This window comes from Nerophis lumbriciformis, linkage group LG38, assembly GCF_033978685.3.
Source record: "Nerophis lumbriciformis linkage group LG38, RoL_Nlum_v2.1, whole genome shotgun sequence".
Classification (NCBI taxonomy): Eukaryota; Metazoa; Chordata; class Actinopteri; order Syngnathiformes; family Syngnathidae; genus Nerophis; species Nerophis lumbriciformis.
In genome coordinates, this window is record NC_084585.2 from 22,961,547 (window position 1) to 22,986,904 (window position 25,358).

Consider the following 25,358-nt stretch of genomic DNA (forward strand, 5'->3'; position numbering starts at 1 on the left):
CTCATATGGAAATGGTGTTTGTACATATTGATCATGGTCCTGATGTTGTCTGGGATGTAGAAGAACTCCATGGCATAGTCTATGAGCAGGTGTGGCACTGACCCATAGGCATTGGCTAGATCTAACCATATGACGTGCAGATCTTTTTTCTCCCTCTTAGTGGTCTGGATCTGTTCCCAAATCATAGAACCATGCTCTACGCAACCAGGAAAACCTGGAATCCCGGCTTTCTGGCAGCTGGTGTCAATGTAGTTGTTCTCCGTGAGGTAGGTAGTCATTCTTCTCGCCATCACAGAAAAGAAGACTTTTCCCTTTACATTCAGTAGGGCTATGCTCCTGCCTGGATCACCTGCCTGACCTTGCTGAGCTTGGGTGGTGATGTATCAAACAGGGCTGATGGTTCTGAGGGTCTTGGCACATACCCTGGGGAGCCTTGGGGGTTGTTCCTTGCTGGGTCACTGTACTGAGTGTGAATGTGCTCCTCCAGTTCTTCTTTGGAGTTATCCAGGATTCCATTTGTCTTCTCCTCAAGGAGCCCGTGTGCATGCCGGAATGGATTCCTGAAGAAATTTGATCTTTCCTTCTCTTTCCTTTTTCTCCGTCTTCTGATACGTTCTGCCCTCCGGAGGTTAGCGAGGCGTCTTCTGATCTCATCCCAGAGAGCTTTCAGGCCCTCCTTCTCAGACTCCTCTGCCTTCCTCCAACGCTTGCGGAGCTGCCTTCTGTTATCCACCAGGTCATCAATCTCTTTCTCCCTCCTGCTCTTTGGTCTTATTGTGGCCTCTGCATTCTTCATAGAGGATTTCCCGAACAGGTATAACTTGGCTACCACTGACCCGCGCAGCGCATTTTGCAGAAGCCCGCTGAGATGTTCATCCAACCTTATCCACTCCTCGGTCTCGTTGGCTTTTGGCCACTTGATCTTGTTCCTTCGGAGTGGGTTCTTCAGGTTCTTGGCCCTTTGACTTGACTCTATTCTTGGGTCGCTTGGGGTGCTACTGGGTTAAATTCTTGGGGCTCATCAACATCCCTTTCTTCTTCCTCCCTCCTTTCCTCCTGCTCTACCTCTGCAACATTGGGCCCGTTGGCACTGTGGTTGTCTACCCGGCCTTGGATCCCATTTGTCTGACCTGCCCTTACCGGGGCAGTGCAAGGTTGCATCAGGCTCCCCAGCCACACTTCTTCTTTTCCATGTGGATGTGAAGTCCCCTTAAAGTTGTTGTTTTCTCCCAGCCGCACCCACACTTTCTTGGGATCTTCTCTTTTGCCGATGTCCTTGCAGTCGTTACCGTGTGATCCGTCCTTGTTGGCCCTTCTTCCATCCTGCCTCTCGGAGGGCCTTCGGGTTGTTTTCTCTGTTTTGTCTTCGTAGTAGGCTTTTGGTGTCTTCCTCTTAGAAAACTAGAGGGTAGGGTTACGAGCCCGCCTCTCCCGGTGCAGTCTATCCTGCTGCCACCAGTCTCTCCTGGTTGTCCTCCAGTCTTCCCTGGACTCCAACTGCTCTATTCACAGTAGCCACTGTCTCCAGAAGTGCATTTTAATTACAGCAAGGTGGTCTTGCCGCTGGGCCTTAGGCCTGTCGCACCTCCACCGGAGCCTGTGGTGGACTGTGCATGGCAGGGACGTCCTCTTCCCTGAGGCAGGCCTAAACATGACCGCATACCAGAAAAGGTTTTGCTGCAGGGTCTTCAGCTGGGGATCACCTCTCATTGATGTTTCGTCCCTTAGCCCAAAACATCTCCTGGTGACGGGGCAGTGAACAGGGACGTCTCCCTGACACCCCCTGCAGTAAACCTACTTGGATGTTGCTCCCCAAGCCTTGTCGCATCGTTTCAGCCAGAAACAGTGGACAGCTTTCTCTGCTACTTCTGAAAGCTCCTTGGTGGATCTGCTCAGGGTGGCTCCACGTAGTCCCAGGTCCTTGAGCAGGCGTGGTGTTGATCTGCCCACAAAGCCTCTGGCTCCCACCTCCACCTGGTACAGCCTCACACTCTATCCACTTTCTCTGCACTCCGCGACCAGGGCTGCATACTTCGCCTTCTTTCTCTCGTAGGCAGCTTCCAGTCCCTCCTCCCATGGCACTGTCAGCTCAATCAGTACTACTGACTTCACAGCTGCATACCACAGAACCACATCTGGTCTTAAGGTGGTGCTGCATATCTCCTGTGGGAACTGGAGCTGCCTACCCAGGTCCACTTCCATCTTCCACGCCGCCCCTGGTGTTAAAAGCTTGGCGGGAACCTTGTACAAAAAAACAAAGTTACCTAAAATGGGACAATAGTAATACACATTTTGAGTAGCATATATTTCGGACTATAAGGCGCACTTACAATCTTTTAATTTTCTCAAAACTCGACAGTGCGCCTTATAATCTGGTGCGCCTAATATACGGAATAGTTTGGGTTGTGCTAACCCACCTTGAAGCTATTTTATTTGGTACATGGTGAAATAATAAGTGTGACCAGTAGATGGCAGTCACACATAAGAGATACATGTAGACTGTAATATGATGGCAGTCACACATAAGTGATATGTGTAGACTGCAATATGACTCAAGTAAACAACACCAAAATGTTATATGTTCTATTGAGAATACAGAACATTACACACGGCGCTGAAACATCTATCAAAATGTTTTAGTACGACTTTGGTAAGGTATGAAGCCGCACCACTTAGTATTATTATGGTGTGTGTATAAGGTAAGACATATTATCTGCCGTTTTGTTTAGCAATATTATGCAAAAGCAACTTTTCTTACCTTCTGGTACCTGCTGACCTGTATTTGGGATCTGCATAAGTCCTGAAAATATGCGCGCGTCCGCCTTTGTAGTACGTGTCGACACCGTAGTCGATAAGCTTCTTCTTTTTCTGTAACTTCTTCACCCACCACTGTTGCCATTTCTAATATAACGTTGTGTAAAGTTCTTACTTATATATGTCAGTAAACTCGCCATGAAAGCTCTAAAACATACCGGTGTAGCGAGTTTACATTATTCACCCAAGGAACTTTACTTATTAGAGAGTTCTGGTTGGTCGGTTTTTCACGGGACACATTTCCGCCGTTGTTATTGCACTAGTGAGCCACGGATGAGGAGATGCTGCTCCGTTATTGATTTAAGTAAAGTCTGAATGTCATTAAAACAGTTAGCTCCATCTTTTGACACTTCTTCCACGCCCGTCCTTGCACGCTACACCGCTACAACAAAGGTGACAGGGAGAAGACGCTGCCGAAGGTGAGCCACAAAAATAGGATCGCCCACAAAACGGCGCATCATGAAGCGACTGTCAGAAAGCGGCTTGAAGATGGTCTGTAAAACATAATCTATGCAACATTTTAACCAAAGAACCACCATTTCATGTTATGTAGACCACAACGAAGTGTTTTCAATTCAGAAAAAAATAAAATAATTTGACTCCTTTAATGCGCCCTATTATCCGGTGCGCTTTTTGTTTGAAAATAGACCTGACTAGACCCGCTCATCTGCAGTTAGCCTTATAATCCGGTGCGCCCTATGATCCGGAAAATCCGGTAGTTCAGAATGTGCATTATCAGATTTAGCATTAAAAAAATACAGTAATAACATTTAATGATTACGTGGAACGGCCCTACTGTCATAATGGTCTCCAACCTTTTAGCAGCACCTAGCACTTTGAAGTTGCTCCTGGTGGTCAAAGATGGGCCGCACATAACCAAAACACTTATTGGCGGGTTAAGGGTCATCACAGTGTGTTCATTAATTTTGTCTCCGCTTTCACCTTTAATGGGCACCTTATTTGCATTTCTAAAACACTCCCAGGTGATGTTCTTATTGCTCCGGTTCACTAAATCGATGGTGGAGGATCTCGAGAGCAGTGTTTTTCAACCACTGTGCCGCGGCACACTAGTGTGCCTTGAGATACAGTCTGGTGTGCCGTGGGAGATTATCTAATTTCACCTATTTGGGTTAAAAATATTTTTTGCAAACCAGTAATTATAGTCTGCAAATGATGTGTTGTTGTTGAGTGTCGGTGCTGTCTAGAGCTCGGCAGAGTAAATGTGTAATACTCTTCCATATCAGTAGGTGGTAGCAGGTAGCTAATTGCTTTGTAGATGTCGGAAACAGTGGGAGGCAGCATGCAGGTAAAAAGGTGTCTAATGCTTAAACCAAAAATAAACAAAAGGTGAGTGCCCCTAAGAAAAGGCATTGAAACTTAGGGAAGGCTATGCAGAACGAAACTAAAACTGAACTGGCTACAAAGTAAACAAAAACATAATGCTGGCCAACAGCAAAGACTTACTGTGGAGCAAAGACGGCGTCCACAAAGTACATCCGAACATGACGTGACAATCAACAATGTCCCCACCAAGGATAAAAACAACTAAAATCTTCTTGATTGCTAAAACAAAGTAGATGCGGGAAACATCGCTCAAAGGAAGACATGAAACTGCTAGAGGAAAATACCAAAAAAGAGAAAAAGCCATTAAAATAGGAGCGCAAAACAAGAACTAAAACACTACACACAGGAAAACAGCAAAAAATTCCAAATAAGTCAGGGTGTGATGTGACAGGTGGTGACAGTACACCTACTTTGAGACAAGATGCATATATTGATGTATGCTTTGTTATGCTTTAAAGTCATACCCAACAATTGTGACAACAACTTTTTACTGTCAACTGAGTTTCGTTTTTTTAATGATGTCTGCTAGTGGTGTGCCTCTGCATTTTTTCAACGCAAAAAATGTGCCTTGGCTCAAAAAAGGTTGAAAAACACTGCTCTAGAGACTGCAGCCACTGCTGACAGGGACAATAAAGTTGTATAGTAGCTAATCAAGTCTGCACCTATTGAATGCAGGGGGCAACAGCTTCACTGCGCCCAACACCTTACTTCTATCTCTTTCAGCATTTATAAAGCCACGCCTCGAACCCGCCATCTTTTGCTGCAAAGGGGATGGACTCGGCCTGGGCTTGCTGAGGACTGATGTCAAAAAATAGCTCAATTGCAGACAGAATGAAAATACTGTGTTCCAGGGAAACGTGTGACCACAAGGGAGAGTCTAAATTGGACACCTCTGAAGAGGTGTGTGAAGTCGTGTTTTGTCTCTTTCCACATATTTGAAGGGGGGGAGGAGAGGTTACGATGGCTGTCATGGCGCACTGGGAATAAACATTGGAGATTGAGGGGGGGGGGGGGGGGGGGTGATCTATGGGGGGCTGTCACCAATCGTCACCAAAAGGCCTCCAGATTATTCTTTTTATTTTCCTCTTTGTGGTGAGAAATCACCCGACCTAAAAATAAACGTTAGTCTGTGAGTGTGTGCGTGTGTGTGTGTGTGTGTGTGTGTGTGTGTGTGTGTGTGTGTACATGTGTCGTAAGTCGTAGTGATTAAAGAGGCCTGCACCCGTCGCCATGTGCTGCCGCGTCTCCTTCTTGCCGTGAGTCACATTCTCGCTGGACATTGTCCGTGCGACAAGGACGACAGCCACCTTAAACTATCACATGTTTTTGGTGGTACAAAAACAAAAGTATTCCACAGATTTAATGTTTACAGTCTTATGGAAATATTAGGACATCCGATGGCAGGGGTGACCTAAATTATTCCACTTAGGGATTTTGACAATTTGGCCATGTCCACACAAATATGGCTATTTTATAAACAAAAATGGGTTTTTGTCCTTATAAACAAAGCTTTTGGGAAACAGCTGTTGCAGTTTGTGTCACGGTTGTGTTGGTCGTGAGTCTGACCCCCGGATACAGACATGGCAGGCGAAGTGCAGATAAAATGTATTTAATAGCAAATAACAGGGCAGCAGGGAAGTGCACAAAAAAGGCTAGACTTTCGCAAGAAACATTGTGGGAGCTATGCAGCATGGCAGGACAAAGCGGAATGAGCCAATAGATCAACATTATTCTGATTGGCACCTAATAACAGGTGTGTCTTGATTGCCAATCAAAGACAGGTGAAGGAGCCAGCACTCAGGCAAGAGGTGGAGTCGCAAACAGGAGGCAAACAGGAATAGGAAACATAAATGCCAGAAAGTAATAGTACTTGTCATAAAAGATAATGATAACAGCCACCAAAGATGAACATTTCAAAAATTCTGGCTTTAGAGCTTATGTGTGGACGGGTAAAACAGAGCTGTATGTGTTTGCGTCATAAGAAATGTGTGACGTTATTGCATGTAGGGATAGACATCAAAATCTGTTTTTTTATAGGTACTGATTGTATTCCTGTTGTGTACCGATTTACGTACCATGTTTTGATACCTTTATTGCACTTGACGTCACGTCCGCTTGCAGACCTGGCCCCGACTGAAGCCCTTGGTGGAGAAATACGCACTCAGAGCAGACTCGGCCACGTGTAGCAAGTTTACACACCAACAAAGCAAGGTTCCACTTTTTAAAATGTGTTAGCTCGATGCTAATTACATGACATATGCCATACATTAGCATTAGCAATTTTATATGGCAATTTTAACACCTCAAAATTCGGTAATTAAAACTACAACTGAGGATATGTTTAGACTGCAGGTCAGTTCTGAAAAATGTGAACAGTACAATTCCGATGTTTTCAAATCAAACCAGAACTCATACATGTGTGGATGTAAATCAGATATGTATCCGATACAATTGCAGTCTGAAAGGTCAGGTTGTTTTCATCCAACCTGCATTTCACAGGTGTGCCGATAGGGCATGTTTTCTTAAATGTGTTTACAATTTTCCAACGGCAGTTCTTCTTAACTCAATGTTATTTAGTGCAAAAATATCATTCAAACATATTTTTTGTCAATGGAAACATTTCTGAAATAAATTATTCTACAGCAACTTTATTATCTCTTTGTCACCTTGACTTCTGATTCCAATTCAGTTTATTGGCATACAGTACAGTATGATAATGATCAGATGAAAGGCGTAATTCTGTAATAATGTTATGTGGTGATCAAACATTTATATGTTTTGCAGTTACAAGTTGCTTGATGAGGGCAGCCGTAAATGTGGCCCACGATGTAAATGAGTTTAACACCCCTGATCATCAATGCGACAAACGTCACAATTCTTCGCCAAAACACTCAAATATTAACACTGAATTAGTCATTTTACTCTTGATTTTAATCATATTAAATAATTATATTTAATCTACTTACATTTTAAAAGGATAAACCCTGTCAAATCATATAAAACCATCTGTTAATCACAAAGATTATTTTGTATTTAACACGTAAACCTTATGCTTAAGTCAGGCTGATTAGAAAAATAAGTACAAACCAAATATACTACATAAGAAGAGACTGAAATAACTGACACAAAATGCATTTACTTACAATTATGCTGTGTTAAAATAAATAAACTACTGTATTTTCCTTTTTTTCTTAAAACTTGACAGTGCGCTTTATAACCTGGTGCGCCTAATGTACTGAATAATTCTGATGTTGCTTACCGACCTTGAAGCAATTTGATTTGGTACATGGTGTAAAGATAAGTGCGACCAGTAGATGGCAGTCAAACATAAAAGATACGTGTAGACTGCACTATGATGGCAATATGACTCAAGCAAACACCAACATTTTATATGTACCATTGAAAATGGTACTGCAAAGTTCACATTTGAATGACAATAAAAGGAAGTCCAAGTCTCTAAGTCTAAAATATAGAACATTACACACGGTGCTCAAAAATCTATCAAAATGTTTTAGTACGACTTTGGTAAGCTATGAAGCCGCACCCCTTAATGTGCTACAACATAGGAGTATCATTATGGTGTGTGCATAAGGTAAGACATATTATCTGGCATTTTGTTTCGCAATATTATGCAAAAGCAACTTTTCTTACCTTCTGGTACCTGCTGATCTGTATTTGGGATCTGCATAAATCCTGAAAAATTGCATGCGTCCTCCTTTGTAGTCCGTGGCAACACCGTAGTCGATAAGCTTCTTCTTTTTCTCTATCTTCTTGTTATGGGACATTGATCTTCCGCTGTTGCCATTTCTAATATAAAGTAGTGTAAAGTTCTTACTTATATCTGTCAGTAAACTCGCCATGAAAGCGCTAAAACATACCTGGGTAGTGAGTTTACATAATTCACCCAAGGAACTTTAGTTATTAGAGAGTTCCGGTCGGACGTTTTTCACGGGACACATTTACGGTGTTGTTGTTTCCGAATGAAGAGATGCTGCTCCGTTATTGATTTAAGTAAAGTCTGAATGTCATTAAAACAGTTAGCTCCATCTTTTGACAATTCTTCCACACCCGTCCTTGCACGCTACACCGCTACAACAAAGATGACGGGGAGAAGATGCTGTCGAAGGTGAGCCACGTAAATAAGACCGCTCACAAAACGGTGCATCCTGAAGTGACTGTCAGAAAGCGGCTTGAAGATGATCTGTAAAACATAATCTATGCAACATTTTGACCAAAGAACCACCATTACATGTTATGTAGACCACAAGAAAGTGTTTCCATTTAGAAAAAAAAAATAATAATATGACTCCTTCAATGCGTCCTATAATCCGGTGCACCTTATATATGAAAACAGATCAAAAATAGACCATTCATCGGCAGTTAGCCTTATAATCCGGTGCGCCCTATGGTCCGTAAAATACGGTAAATGAATAATGAATATGTTTCTTAACTCAACTCAACTGCAAATAAAAATACATCTTCACCATTTTAGTCTATGACTCCAGAATTCCTGTGTTTGTCTGATGTTGATAATACTGCCAGAAGTGGTAGAAAAATGTATTACAACAGAGTACCACTGCGGCCCATAAAGCGTACATAAAGCGAGTGAATGCAAACAAGGTAAAACTGTGTCCTTCGGTGTTGTGGTTTTTATATCTTGCCTCTTTGTGCATGAGCCACGAGGCTGTAAGCCCAAACAGACGCTGAGGCGAAAAAGAAAATCAACCTTTGCTGCAGATCTGTAAAAAGGCTTCTTGAGGTCTCCTTTTAAAAGTAGACCCCTAATTTCCCATGCCGGGTGTTCTGCTCGTGTTTTGTAACTTAGCGATCAATCAAGCTGCATGGTTGTTGCCAGAGCACCTACTGTATGTTTCTCTTATTGGAGGAGGGATGCTCTGGAGTCACAGAGCATCTGCTCTGGGTCAAAGACACTACAAAGCATCGTGAGACCTTCCTCTTCAATATTAGTGTCCCACCATAATTACCCTCCATCACAAACATACATAACAATCTGTAGCGGACCTTTCTTCCTGCAGTTTGATTGCACAATCCTTAGCAACAACAATTTTGAGGGTCATTTTGATTGTTACAATATACTCCCCGTACCAACGCCTGGGATAATACGCAGAGAGTCAAAATACTTCTTATTGACTGACGGGGAAATTATTACTTACTGCCTATTAACTTGCTTATCTACACATGATGTCGATAGCACATCTTGATGGTAGCTATATGTCAACTTAAGTTGTTTTCCTCAAATGTGTTTTATTGATTGGAAAATTGCCGCTCAAATGGTTTAGATGCTTCACTTAGCATGCAATGATGTACATACAATTGGAAAGGCAGCTAAATAAAGAACATAGAGAGCAAATTCGTACCTCCATTGATATTGATAAACTTGGCAACAATATGAATTTAAGATACATGAAATTTGAGGCAAAGAGAGAAACGAGCAATGTTTTTATGTAAACTGCGTGACGGTTTTGCACAGTCTGTCTGTCATAACCTGCGTCCACAGGTCATGTCTTGTTTTGTTTCTGTAATAGTTCTTCGAATCGTGGGTCAGCAACCCGTGGCTCTAGAGCCCCACTCTTTAGCGGTGCCCCTGGTGGCTCCATGGAGCTTTTTCAAAAATGTATGGGAATGGAAAAAGAATAGGGTGAAAAATATGTTTTTTGTTGCAATATGGTTTCTGTAGGTGGACAAACACGACACAAACCTTCCTAATTGATAGAAAGCCCACTGTTTAATATGTTTGTTTTTATGCTTCACTGATGAGAGTATTTGGCGAGCGCCGTTTTGTCCTACTAATTTCAGCGGCCTTTGAACTCACCGTTGTGTGGACTGTGACTTCACAGTTTGTTCACGCTGCCACAGAAAGACATGTTTTATGCCACTCCTTCTTTGTCTCATTTTGTCCACCAAACGTTTTATACTGTGCGTGAATGCACAAAGGTGAGCTTTGTTGATGTTATTGACTTGTTGGAGTGCTAATCAGGCATATTTGGTCACTGCATGACTGCAAGATAATTGATGCTAACATGCTATTTAGGCTGGCTGTATGTACATATTACATCATGACACTCAGCACCAAGGGTTGAAATTGGGGGTTAAATCACCAACAATTATTCCCGTGCGCGGCCACAGCTGCTGCTCACTGCTGCTCACTGCTCCTCTCACCTCCCAGGGGGCGATCAAGGGATGCAGAGGATAATTTCACCACACCTAGTGTGTGTGTGACAATCATTGGTACTTTAATTTTTAACTTATTATGCCTTGTTTGTACGTATATTTGAGCTAATTTAATTTCCTTTACTCATGTCCTCTGTGTATTTAGTTTATTGTTCCATGTTTCATGACATGATCTGTATGTAATATTGGCTGTATTTCTGATAGCTGTTAGTGTGCCATGTTGTTCCAGACCACAGCAAATGTTACCCAGCTTGCAAATATTGTAATAAATCCATTAGAAGAAGAAAGCCTGCCATTTTCTTTAACTTGGACACACACATCTATACCTTTGGCCATTCTAAGACAGTCATTTCCAGGAGTTAGCTCATCCTCTGAGAAGTTTAATCTTTTCCAATGTTGTAAAAATGTGTAGAATAAATATTACATTTTAACATTTCTGTCAATGATGATTTACATCATTGACATCATGTGTTGCCTTCATTATAACGCTTATATAAGACTTTTAATGTCATTTTGATAGTAGGCTAATATAGACACATCATGTTGCCTTCATTATAACACTTATATAAGATTTTTAAAGCCATTTTGATAGTAGGCTAATATAGCTAATATAGACACTTACATCATGTGTTGCCATCATTATAACACTTATATAAGTCTTTTAATTTTTTGCGGCTCCAGACCAATTATTTTTTTTGTATTTGTGGTCCAATATGGCTCTTTCAACATTTTGGGTTGCTGACCCCTGTTCTCGGGTTAGTGTCTATTTATGTTACCTTGCTTACGGGACTACAAATGTGTATTGGAAATGCCCAAATCTAGCCTTGATGCTGGAACTTAGACAGTCTAAAAGTGTTTTTTATATGCTGTATCTTGTGTATGTCTGTGGCTTTAACGCTAATTAGGTGTGTTTGTCAGACAGTGTGTATTTCCCAAAACCGCTGTTGTATTCTTTATCAACGTTTTGCCTTTACACTATAACTTTACATTTGTCCAACATAATAGATGCCATGTATATGTATCATTAACAACTTGGGGTGTCCCGATACAACTTTTTCACTACCTATCCAATAGTGATATTGGGGCCTTTAGTATTGGCCGATACCGATATAGATCCGGTGCGATATCAGCAGGAATCACACGTATTCGTATTATTTTGTAGTGTGGACAATTAGAAAAGGTTTGATCAAGTGAAATAAATCAAACCGTTAACTGTCTGTAATGGATTTGAATTAAAGTGGAGTGGTAATTGTTTTTTGGCAACACAATTATTCATTAAGTTAAGCTATTGAAGTTGAATGATGTTTGTTAATGGAGACTTTCTAATACGTTTCTGCCTCAGAGACTTTGTATGTGTAAATAATATGCAATTATAATTATTTTCCAATAGTTTATATTGACATATGTACTGTTTTAGATTGCAGTATCGTTCAGTTATTATTACGTATGTCGAGCGTGTGTGCTATTGTGTGCTTAGCTGTTGTGTAGCTGCTAGCTCCTAGTAGATGGGCTACTAGGAGCTAGCAGCTACACAACCATGTTGACCTTTTATAAATGTCTTGACTGAAATAGAAGAAAAGATCAAACTTGTGTGTTTATTGGAGGACATTTAGATGTTAACTGGCTGTCCAGCTTTGCACAAGTACACCTGCTGCAGGACTGCTTGTATCGGATCTTTTACATGCAAGCCAATACAATCCGATCATTTTTTTTTTACATGAGACCGATATCCGATACAAATCTAAGATTGGGACACCATTACCTACAACTACATACAATTTTGGAGTGGGACAGGAGGACACAAACGTTAGCAACATTGGGATAGCTATGTGAGCTACTTGCTAACATTACACATTTTTACAGCAGTGTCATGCTAGGTTAGCCTATTCGCTGAAGAAAAACGAAATCATCTGATTTACAGCTCCCACGCCTGTAGCTGACTGGTGGGAAAGTTTGCAGAACATCGTTTTTATTGGATGTGTCGTGAAGCCTTTTTTTTAAAATGTTGTTTTAAATTTTTGACAAAGTTGTGTAGGTAGACGTGGTATTATTCTATTTATGACTCCAAAGTTCAAAAGCAGCACTTTGTTTTAAAAGTCGGACAAACAAGTAAGATGAATGTTATGTTTTTCTTATGTTTGGTGCTCATAAACAGGCTTTAGGGATACCTATTACTGTTAGAATGTCATTAAGAAGTCGACTTTGCACAATAGTGGACCTTTAATATTGTTACTATGGACACAAAAGCAATTTAAAAAAAGAGATACAAAAGTGTTAATTTCAAGCATCGTTATCCCGAGCAGCCCAACATAAAAAATAAAAAAAACGTAAAATGTAGTTGGGGAGGCGGGGCTGGCGGACCGACGGCGCCCGCTTCAAGATGGTGGCAAGGAGACGGAGAAAAGGCAGCTGCTGAAAAGCACGCCAAAGGCGACGTGCTGCTGAAAAGCAGACGGCGAACGGGAGGAAACATCCTCTGCTACCACGCGAACGACGGCAACGTGCTGCTGAAAAGTAGATGGCGAACGACGGCGACGTGCTGCTGAAAAGCAAACGGCGGAGGGGAGGAAACCATCCTCTGCTACCATGCGAACAACGGTGACGTGTTGCTGAAAAGTAGACGGCGAACGACGGCGACGTGCTGCTGAAAAGCAGACGGCGGACGAGAGGAAACCATCCTCTGCTACCACGCGAACGACGGCGACGGGCTGCTGAAAAGTAGACGGCGAACGACGGCGACGTGCTGCTGAAAAGCAAACGGCGGACGGGAGGAAACCATCCTCTGCTACCACGCGAACGACGGCGACGTGCTGCTGAAAAGTAGACGGCGAACGACGGCGATGTGCCGCTGAAAAGCAGACGGCGGACGGAAGGAAACCATTCGTGTGCTCACGTAAAAAAAGGCAGCTGCTGAAAAGCACGCCAAAGACTCTGTTCCCGAAAAAATAAAGAAGTCTAAACCATCTCACGACAATGTCTTCCCTGGAATGGTCCTGAGAACCCGCACGGCAGCTAGGACTGCCACATTTTGGCGCCCAACCGGGAAGGACCACTTGATGCGGGAAGAAGAGGAAGAGAAAGAACAGCTAGAGAAGACCGGGGCCGCAGGGGGACCGGGCCGTCCCCACTTCCCGCTCCCTCGAAATGGGGGGAGTAGGCTTAGCCGGTCAGAAGCCCAGCTTACGTCCGGCGATGGAGGAATGTGGGGAGGCGGGGCCGGCGGACCGACGGCGCCCGCTTCAAGATGGTGGCGAGGAGACGGAGAAAAGGCAGCTGCTGAAAAGCACGCCAAAGGCGACTTGCTGCTGAAAAGCAGACGGCGGACGGGAAGAAACCATCCTCTGCTACCACGCGAACGACGGCAACTTTTGTTTGAGATCTCCACCTCAATTTACAAGGCAATTTCTTATGGAGATAAACATTTTATCCCTTTTTTTAGGCCTTTTCTCTCCTTAGTCTCTCAGAAGCAATTGCATAAACATCTAACGTGATTGTTCCCCAGATAACTTGGCAAGGATCACAAATGCTGGAGTGTCGTGGGTTTATATAATTCACCCACGGAACTTTAGTTATTAGAGAGTTCCGGTCGGACGGTTTTTCACGGGACCGTTGCTGAGAAGATGCTGCTCCGTTATTGATTTAAGTAAAGACACTTGACACTTGACACTTGTTCCATTCCCGTACTTGCACGTTACACCGCTACAACAAAGATGACGAGGAGAAAACGCAGTCGAAGGTGAGCCACATATATAAGACCGCCTACAAAAAGGCGCATCCTGAAGTGACTGCTTTAATCCGGTGAAAAAAGATCTGAATAGACCCACTCATTGGCAGCGCGCCTTATATTCCGATGCGACCTATGGTCCAGAAAATATGGTATTCCAATGTGTGGCACGTTTAGACAAGAATATGTTGATTGACAGACTAAAAGTAACATCGTTATTTTCCCAGTTTGATGCATTTTTACGTATAAAATACAAAAACCGCAAATTGAATCACAAACGCAATTTTTGGGGAGAAAAATCACAAATAGTTTTTTTCGTCCAGCCCCATAATTAGCTTGCACAGGAGTTGCAAGTATCGTCCTGTAAATACCATCTGAAATAGAGCAGTTGTTAAGCATCATTATTAATATGTCCTGTAAATGCTCAAAGTGATGTCTCCCATAGTCTCCAGCATGGCTCTCGTAAAGGCTCACCAATGTGGAGATTAGTTATTGATGAGGCAGGCGTCAGAGATGAATACGTTTTACTCTCTATTTAACATAAAAAACAGGCATGTAAGGAACGGTTTCATTGGCATGGGAACACAACACCCCCACAAAAGAAAAACGGAAAAAATTGTTTGTGTTAAGCCGCAAAATTTGAAAGGCAAAAAACAGCCTCTCTGCAATTACAGTTGCATCCAATTAACAGCCTGTCGTCTTTGCGGTTTACGTCGATAAACTCCATGACCAAAATTACAGCATTTACTGTAATTATACTTAAAATGGGGCAAAAAGCAGTTTAACAGCAAATTGTACGACAATGTTAATGACTGCTGTGGAAAAGGCCATGAAGACATTTTGCAGTATACTTTATGTCTGCTGAATGCAGTACTCTATATGCAGAGTCTGCTATGGAGGTGCAGAGCCATTATTTCAAAGACAGGAGCAGGCGGCAATTAGTGGCTGATGCTGTGTTAACAAGTGACATGATTGGCTGTTGTCGCTGGTCGGAACCAATACCTGCAATCCCTCATAGCTGCTGGGTTGGCGCCTCTTAGACCACGGGGACAGAATCATTAAGAAAAAGTTAGTGTGTTTCCTCTTCTCTTGTCAGTGACAGCATTGGTGTGTGTGTGTGTCAACGACTTACGTCTTTGTCTTGATTTCGCAGCTCATTATAGAGGCAGGTTCAAGGGAATAAGGACTGAAGTTGCATAGCAAGCCGCAGGGCTGGTGTGTGTGATGCCAGGTGATTCATTCTACGGCCCACCGTCGTATTTCCTAGGAGATTTGATTAAAACCAATCAGTCAGCACCAATCACACTGACTGCAGTAAAAAGTGTGATGTGGGAATGTGGCTTAAGTCGTCCAAAAAGCCTGTCCTGGTAGCTGAGAAGTCCAGCGGTGTTTTATTTTGATTTGGTTTTTTTTGGTGCTCAGCCATGGCAACACTGCAGATTGGAGACATGTTGCCAAAAAAGAACATTCCCACAGCAATGGGCAGGCTAGTATGAACGTCAATAGTTTTATTTTGCACAATATAAGTCAGCAGCGTGAGTAGAGAACAGGAGGAAACCACAAAGACAATAAAGAAACTGAATTACAATGACAGTTTCTGAAGAGAAACTACTGGTAAAGTACTGGTAAAGCAGAGGGAGACAGTCATGTGAAAAAATTAAGAGACGCATATATATATATATATATATATATATATATATCCATCCATTTTCTACCGCTTATTCCCTTTGGGGTCGCGGGGGGCGCTGGAGCCTATCTCAGCTACAATCGGGCGGAAGGCGGTGTACACCCTGGACAAGTCGCCACCTCATCGCAGGGCCAACACAGATAGACAGACAACATTCACACACTAGGGCCAATTTAGTGTTGCCAATCAACTTATCCCCAGGTGCATGTCTTTGGAAGTGGGAGGAAGCCGGAGTACCCGGAGAGAACCCACGCAGTCACAGGGAGAACATGCAAACTCCACACAGAAAGATCCCGAGCCCGGGATTGAACCCAAGACTACTCAGGACCTTCGTATTGTGAGGCAGATGTACTAACCCCTCTACCACCGTGCTGCCCTATATATATATATATATATATATATATATATATATATATATATATATATATATATATATATACACAAACGTATAATGTTAGTAAATACATGAAATTATGTGGGTGTGAATGACATTGGTGGCACCCCCTACAGGTTGTGGTCTTTGGAAGACATGCTAGTATTTACATAATACAGATATCGTCAAACATTTATCATCACACGACAAATGGTCAATGATGACGTAAGTGATATATATATTTATATATATGTACTGTATATATATATATATATATATATATATATATATATATATATATATATATGTGTGTGTGTGTGTGTGTGTGTGTGTGTGTATGCATATGTATATACATATATATGTATATATATATATATACATATTTATAAATATATATGTGTATATATATATATGTGTGTGTGTATATACTGTATGTACTGTATATATATATATATACGTATATATGTATATATATACGTATATATGTATATATATGTATATTTTTGTTCAAGACTCTACTCCTGAACATTTGCATATAAAATGGTGAAAATTGGTAAAAATCTAACATTATGACACTGTAATTTGACCTCAGTTTCACCTCACAAATCAACTTTACATTTCTCGACTACAAAACAACCGCTGTAACTTCAGGGTGTTTTGCCAAATCACTGTCAAATTTCTTACACACCTTTAGGGCACTGACAAGAACTTGTGTGTAAAACCAGAGCAACATTTGATGAAAAACATGGCGGCTATCACTTACGTCATTGACCATTTGCCGTGTGATGATAAATGTTTGACGATATCTGTATTACGTAAATACTACCATGTCTTCCAAAGACCACAACCTGTAGGGGGTGCCACCAATGTCATTTACACCCACATACTTTCATTATAATTACATTATTATACGTTAATGGTATCCGTAGTACTGATTGTAATAACATTACGTCTATTTCGTGTAGTGCGCCTTAAATATTTTTGATCACATCTAGAAATTGATATGGTGGGGATCTAGAGATGATTTGCATGGTGCTGTGATAGATTTAACGCTCCATAGTTTTCCACCTCAGTAAAATGCATGTCTACCTCTGGCACAGTCACTACAGGAAAACATTGTGTGTGTAATGTATTATTCTACAAGAAATGCTACGTGTGAAGGAATTTTTCAGCCTGGCGCTGGTTAGTTCTAGCTTAACTGACTCTAACAGACACTGTAATTTCCTGTGTCTGAGCTTGTTCGAGAGTAGTTAGTCAAGTGTGACACAATCAGTGATATCTATTTCCAGAAAGAGTGATGGCGCCTTCCCGGATAGGGTGAAGCCTGTCCTTCAGCAAGCCTAGTTTGCCCCAGAAAGAGGGCCAATTATCAATAAATGTTAGTCCCTGTCCTCTACAAAAACTAGCCAGCCACTTGTTAAGTGACACTAATCTGCTGTACATCATTGCCTCTTGCATTCAGGGGGCCCGAAACAAGTACTCGATGCCGAGACATCTTTCTAGCAAGATTACAAGTCCTAGCTATGTTTCTCTTTGTAATCTCTGACTGTCTCATTCTAGTGTAATTTGAGCATGTACAACTATATTCGCGTAGCTAGCCTGTCGTACATGTTTACTTGGCCTGTTTGTATACGCAATGAAGTTAATTCAAAGTAAAACAAATGTGTGTTTAATTAGTCAGTAGACAACAGTAATACATAGCAGTGAAGACAGTATTGATTTTATTCATTTAAATCATCCACAACAACATTCTTATTTATACTTTATATAGTGATGTAAAAATTAAACGTCCAAATACAACAATTTAAACAATGTTATTGACATGCAAACCAGCAATTAAACATAATTGTAATTCTAATACTCATCCTATTGTCATTTGAGCCGACATGGACAACTATATTTGCGTAGCTCGTGGTGCGATTTTCCTGTCGTATGTGTTTACTAGGCCTGTTGCGAATCAGCTTTCTAAGATTAGCTTCAATGTCAGGTGCTCGGGCCCCGGGAATACACTTAATTATGGCTGGTTTACTAAGCGGTATGTACTGGGTGATAGAGTTCCCTATGACTAAGGTGTGGTGTCCGGTAGACTGGGGTGTAGGACTAGCTAGAGGGCTTAAATCTGTTAGGTTCACTGTGGTTTGTAGGCTGCTACAAACTGGGCGAGTCAGCTCGCTACAGTTAACGCTAGCAAACGTGTCAGCGGCGTCTAAAGTTACAAAATGAATCTGCTCTAACTGCTCTAATAGAGCCAACCTATCCATGAGAACAGTGCACGAAGAACAGGAAGCCATACTCACGTTGTTTCTTTCACCGAGTCGATTTCTTGCTGTCTTCAGTGTGCAGTAGCTTCAAACCGGGACTAGCTTAGCTTCACTGGCTTAGCAGCTAGCTATTTGAAAGTGAGGCAGTGAAACAGAGAGTGGGTTCTTTGTAAGTTCAAGAAGACATCTAAATGTGTTGGAGAAGGAATAAAGAAAGCTGTAAACCAATTAAAAGCACACATAAATTAAAAAATTAAATACAATAAATAAAATAAAATAAAACATATAAATAAAATAAAAATAAAAATATATATATATATATATATGTATACAATGTATGTACTGTATATATGTATGTGTATATATATATATATATATATATATATATATATATATATATATATATATATATATATATATACAGTATATGTACTGTATATGTACTGTATATATGTATGTGAATATATATATATATATATATATATATATATATATATATATATATATATATATGTATATGTATGTATGTATACATATTAGGGTTGTACAGTATACCAGTATTAGTATAGTACCGCGATACTAATGAATAATTTTCGGTACGATACTGCCTCTGAAACGTACCGGTCCCACATCCTCCAGCGCCTGCGTTGTCGTCACGTCGAGTCATTGCTCATTTACGAGCAGACCATCATGTTCGGTAGCACACAATCATGGAGTACTTACAATCAGACACAGTGTGTAGACAGAAAAGGGAGAAGGGACGCATTTTGACTTAAAAACTAAAGACAGAGGTGAAGTTATAACACTGAAACCCCCACCGGAAGAGGTGCTTTAAGACATGGCTAGCTAGCTAGCGGCTAAAGTCCATCCGCCGTCGGCAGTGTTTTAGCTCCTTCTAAATCACTAATCCTCGCCTCCATGACGACAAAGTACGTTTCTTACAAGTATCATCCCTGCAGGACGGGGAATAGCTAAACATGCTTCACTACACACCGTAGCTCACCAGCATCAAAACTTAAACAAACGCCTTATCTACACCTGACATCCACTGTACTGATATCAAGTACAGACACGTATCTAGTCGATACTACTATGATTACGTCGATATTTTTTGGCATCACAACATCTTCTTTCGGTTTTTTTAAATTCATATTATCTTTATAAACTCAGGAAATATGTCCCTGGACACATGAGGACTTTGAATATGACCAATGTATGGTCCTAAACTACTTTGTGGTATCATCCAAAACTAATGTAAAGTATCAAACAACAGAAGAATAAGTGATTATTACATTTTAACAAAAGTGTAGATAGAACATGTTAAAAGAGAAAGTAAGCAGATATTAACAGTAAATGAACAAGTAGATTAATAATTAATTTTCTATCACTTGTCCTTAATAATGTTGACAAAATAATAGAATGATAAATGACACAATATGTTACTGCATATGTTAGCAGACTAATTAGGAGCCTTTGTTTGTTTACTTATTACTAAAAGACAAGTTGTCTAGTATGTCCACTATTTTATTTAAGGACTAAATTGCAGTAAGAAACATATGTTTAATGTACCCTAAGATTTTTTGTTAAAATAAAGCCAATAACCCAATCTTTTTGTGGTCCCCTTTATTTAGAAAAGTACCGAAAAGTATCGAAATATTTTTGGTACCGGGAACGGTACCAAAATATTGGTATCAGGACAACATTAATACATATATATCAGAATCAGAATCAGAATCAGAATCAGCTTTATTGTCATTACGCAAGGTAATGAGATTGAGGCCATTCCATACAGTGTGATGTGTGCATGCTAGAAAAACAATGTGCAAATATATAAAAATTTAAAAAATGTAGAAGTGCAATGAATATGGTGTGAAATGAACATGCACAAAGGTTTACATGATGCTAATTCCAGAGTTTGGTTGGTTGCATGGATGACATAAAATACAATAAAAAAAACCTGTCTGTATCTGCACCTTTATATAGATCAGTGGTTCTTAACCTTGTTGGAGGTACCGAACCCCACCAGTTTCATATGCGCATTCACCGAACCCTTCTTTAGTGAAAAATATAATGTTGGGTTTTTTTTCAAATTCAAGACAAAGTTATATGTTTTTGGTAACACTTTAGTATGGGGAACATATTCTAAGTAACAAAGACTTAATTTAGAGTTTTTTGGACACTAGGGGAACATATTCGAAGTAACAAAGACTTAATTTAGAGTTATTTGGTTAGGGTTAGGGTTAGAGGGTTAGGGCCAGGGTTAGAGAGTTAGGGTTATAACAAGGCCACGATGAATAAGGCATTAATAAGTACTTAATAATGACTAGTTAAGAGCCAATATGTTACTAATTTGCATGTTAATAAGCAACTAATTAATGGTGAATATGTTCCACATACTAAAGTGTTACCATGTTTTATTACTGGTGCACAAAATGAACCGTGCATGAACATCACCTTGTTCAAAGAACAAAACCAACACAGTGTATGAACTGACAACCAATTACACACCTGCAAATCAGTCTGACTTCTGCTGTTGCCGTATCCGTAATACGCCGATAGGGAGAAGTTTTTATTTACCGGTACACGATGAGTCGGGTGTGTCTTGACTTCCGCCAAACCCCTGAGCCCGACTCACCGAACCCCTAGGGTTCGATCCAGAGACGTGCACATGATTATAGAGGGGCAGGGGCTCAAAGTCAGAAAAGGGCAGGACATTCTTTTTTGGTCCTTTACACAATATGGAAATGAATGTAAAATTAAATTTGCTAATAGGAATCTAACTACTTAGCTGTGTGTCCTTTGTTGGTAAAAGTGATTGCCATTTCTTTTGTGTCAACAAATTATTGTCATAATGAGTTAATTGACATTATCATAGGCTTGGAAGACATGAAAAGCAACAAAACACTGGGTTTATTATTAGGCTATTTATTGTTAAAGATAAGCACTTTAATATTGAACATTGAACAGTGCAACATGAACTTTGAAAAAAAATACGAAAATAAATACCCAAGTGGAAAAAACTTCAATGTGAAAATCTATCCTTCTTCCCTTAACTTGATGAAAACACCATCAAGTTGTAACTTATGGTCTTTCTCACTTAATGCTCAGACTAAACAACTGAAACGCAATACAGGGCCAAAAATATGGACCAAGGGCCAGTAGAGGGCTGTAGGATGGAGGCCACCCATACCCAAATATGCTCCTCAATGTAAATTCAGGGCTTCCATGAAATGCTGTGAAATCAGTGCACAATCAGTAGCCAAACCTTCTGGGGGCCTTAAAGCAGCAACCTTCTGGGGGCCATGTCCCTGTAGATGTTGATCACATCATTGTGGTTTATGACTACGTCTTTTTCAATGGAGAGGAGAAGGAGATCAGACAGCCTCTCTTCTGTGCATCGGCCTCTGGGTGAGTTTTTGACCAGCTTCAGTTTAGAAAAAGACCTCTCTACTGTGGCAGTGGACACTGGAATCGTGGCATATGTTTTCATCATTTCTTCCAGTGCTGGAAAGATGTCATGTTCACTGTTGTCTCTTAGTGTTCTTAAGATCCCCTTCAGTGTGAGAGTGTCATGAAATGATGCATAGAAAACTCTGAGCTCTGTCTTCAGCTTCTCTTCTTCTCCTCCATAGAATTCGGTGCAATATTTGTTAAGACCTCTTCTCCTACATCACTTGTAGCTCCTTCAACTTCCCCCTCATCTATGGCTTCCTCTGCAGTAGTATCATCAGCCTCCCTTCCTGTGGATTCTTCCTCCCCAACATTTACCGGGATTTCTATGACTTCCTCTGTGTCAGGAGTTGCATCTAAAGCCTCTTTTCTCTCAGGTGTTGCTTCTACACTCTCCTTCTCCTCTCTCAGGTGTTGCTTCTAAGGTCTCTGCCTCTCTCTCAGGTGTGACACTTTCTGAGGTCTGTGGTCTTTCTTGAATTCTGGTGCTAGTACTTGGTTTTAGCCATGCATTAAGAGGTCTGCTACCTTTAGCTGCTTCCTGGCGCTCCTTCTCCTTCCTTTTCTGTATCCTTTCTTTTTTTTTGGCATTGTGCTGCAGGCATAATCAACATGAATCAAGTTTAAATACAGATGGTAATATTCCTAACTGACAACCTACATCTTATATCCCCAGAATGCTGAAATTATTATTATTATTATTAATAATAATAATAATTATTATTATCATTATCGTTATTCTTCTTATTATTTTTGTTATTATCATTATTATTATTTTGTTAACCCACACAGTAATAGCAAAGTCACAATAAACTTTATATCTAAACCTCTGCTGTGAGAGAAATGTGATCCGCCGTAAACACAGTGCATTATATTTTGAAAAATGTTTTATTTTGTATTTTGTACACTACTTCCTGTCCCGCACGATCCGCTCTGCGCGGAATTGATGTGCCGTGCTCAATTGATGCGCCGTGCTCCGACGTCCGGCAAAAACAGAAGCTGACACATTGAATAATAGAATAATACAGCGTTTTTCTGAAATATTACCCATATTAGATGCTGAATAAGTGGACGGCGACTAGACCATAACTCACAGGTTCAAGTTGCTCCACTGTCATGTCTCCTCAGGTACGTAGTTGGCTCTCTCTCCTCTCACTTACTCACTCACTCGCCCTCTCTCTCTCTCTCTGGCGGAAGCGGCAGGCTCAAACAACCCGGTATTACAAGAAAATGTGGAGTTTTTGTACCGCTGTTTTTTTTGTTTGGTTTTTTTTTACATCCCTGACAGGAATTTATTAATGTTGTTTAAAGAAAAAAGAAGAAAAAAAACACACACACACACAGGCAGAGGGCACTTTTTAAGACGAGGCAAAAAAGGGCAGGGGCTCAAGCACCCATAGGGCCCTATGTGTGCACGTGCCTGGTTCGATCGAACCCAGGTTAAGAACCACTGATATAGATCCTCATTGGTGTAATTCCGTTGCCATTCTCCAAAAAGTAGGAATCTGTTGAACTCTTGGCATAATTCTTGGCATAATCCTTGGCGCAAATTAAGCTAATTATTTTGCAAATCATACCACTGCTGCTTCTGTAAAAAAATGATTTAATCCAGGAAAGTGTGCACTTCCTATACAAGTACTAAAGCAAGAAGGAGGAATATGAGAGGCTAATGTTTCCTTTAGATATAAATGCGCTATAATATTTATTAAGTCTCCACATTCTATATGGCACAGGAGAGTACAAATGTAGTCAATAGATGAAGATGGTAATACAAATTTAATGGCCTCCCATGGTAGGACATCCAGTACAGTAAATTCATCTGAATGTGTAAAAGAAGCAATGTCAGCAAAGTGAGTGCATGTATGGCAACACGATATTAATATACCTTAGCCATCACAATCTGTCACATCCATTTCACCCAAAAGACTTACTGTAAGTCGAAGTGATAGATGCTCTATTAAATATTGGAAGCTGAATTATTTTGTACCTCCTCACTCTCTGACCATTATCGTCACACTTTCTCACCAAGCACCAGCAGGTTGGGGAGAAAGCTTTTACTTTCTTAGCCCTTAATTACAATGTCATTAAGTTAGAAACTTTCCACATATTCCCATCATTTGGAAATACAGTATATGCAGGCTGACCGCTTATTTAGTTGTATTTTTACAGCCTGCAACAGTCAGTATATTTCCATGCACTAAATTGGTCTGATTTCTCAAATCATTTGGTTTCTTCTATATTCACACCTACATGTGTAGTTCTGGTTTCCATGTTAGGACAAGTACATGTTAGCACAAGTACAACAACATTTTATTTTCTCACCACAAACCCGTTTTAAGATTAGACAAACATTGTTCAGGAACAGAACAGGAACAGTGATGGGTCGCCACTTACGGCTCCCCGTAAAAAGTGGGAAAAAGGTATACGTTAGGGGAGGATGAGTACAAAAAAGTCGATCTCAGACTGGGCTCCTAAGGGGAAGGGGGTGCAGACTGGGGCCGAGAAAAAAACTTGATAGCCAATAAGCACATATACACATGTTGACACAGAAACCACTATTCTCGAGAGGAATCTTGAAGCAACAACCTTACCACATCGCAGCCAGGAAAAACAATCAAGATTAGAATGGTTGTGTTGAGCGAGCAAATTAAATGTAAATGTTTTACTATAATTGTCTATTTCTGGTCCTCAAATTCATCCTGCAGGACAGGCGGTCCGATGTTATCCAAAAGCAAAAAGGTCTGAGTGTCCACAGTTTTGCCTGCATCCTCCAATTATTTGTGGCAGCTTTGGGATACTTTGACTGGCTGCCAATCTTCCAATTTGTCGCTACATCAGGGCATTGACGGTTGGTCATACGCAGTGCTCCTCTCGTACACTAAGGGGCGATTGTGGTCATTTAATCTTGTTTAGCTGTATGGTAATATAAAGAGAATAAGAAAATGCTAATGCTATTAAGGTAGAGCTTATAGCTTTCAAGAATCCGGATCTAACAGGTAACTAAAGCTTCCCACTGCATTTTGGTGGTGTTAGTAATGGCTCTTGTGGTTATGATCATCAGAGACATACAAAAAGATTGCTATTTTGGTGAGCTGCTTGGACTATTTAATGTTAATAGAAACTATGCAGTGAATTATTTTATTTGCTGGTTTGCATGTCAATAACATTGTCTAAATTGTTGTATTAGGACGTTTAATTCTTACATCACTAAATAAAGTATAAATAAGAATGCTCTGCTGCTCTATTCCTGCAGTGTTTAGTGACTAGCAGGCACTCTTAACGCATCCGACGGCGCAATAAAGGTAAAAAAAAATACGCTGAACGACCAAAAAAAAAACTTACTACCCTCATTTTGCCAAAGTCTTCAATAACTCTGGACCAACAATCACGGAGAAAATATGAATTTTATGTTTTTCTGCACAATAACTCCAATATGGTAACACTGGCGAGCACTAAGTAGAGAAAATGGAGTGATGATTGATTCTGAACATATTTTGCTTTATTCATTATTAA

General features: G+C 40.6%; 1 protein-coding gene across 1 annotated transcript in view; it reads left to right on the forward strand.

Moving 5' to 3' along the window:
- tex264a (testis expressed 264, ER-phagy receptor a) overlaps positions 1 to 25,358 on the forward strand; it is a 266,859-nt gene that overhangs the window by 191,537 nt on the left and 49,964 nt on the right. The gene's annotated exons all lie outside the window — the stretch shown is intronic.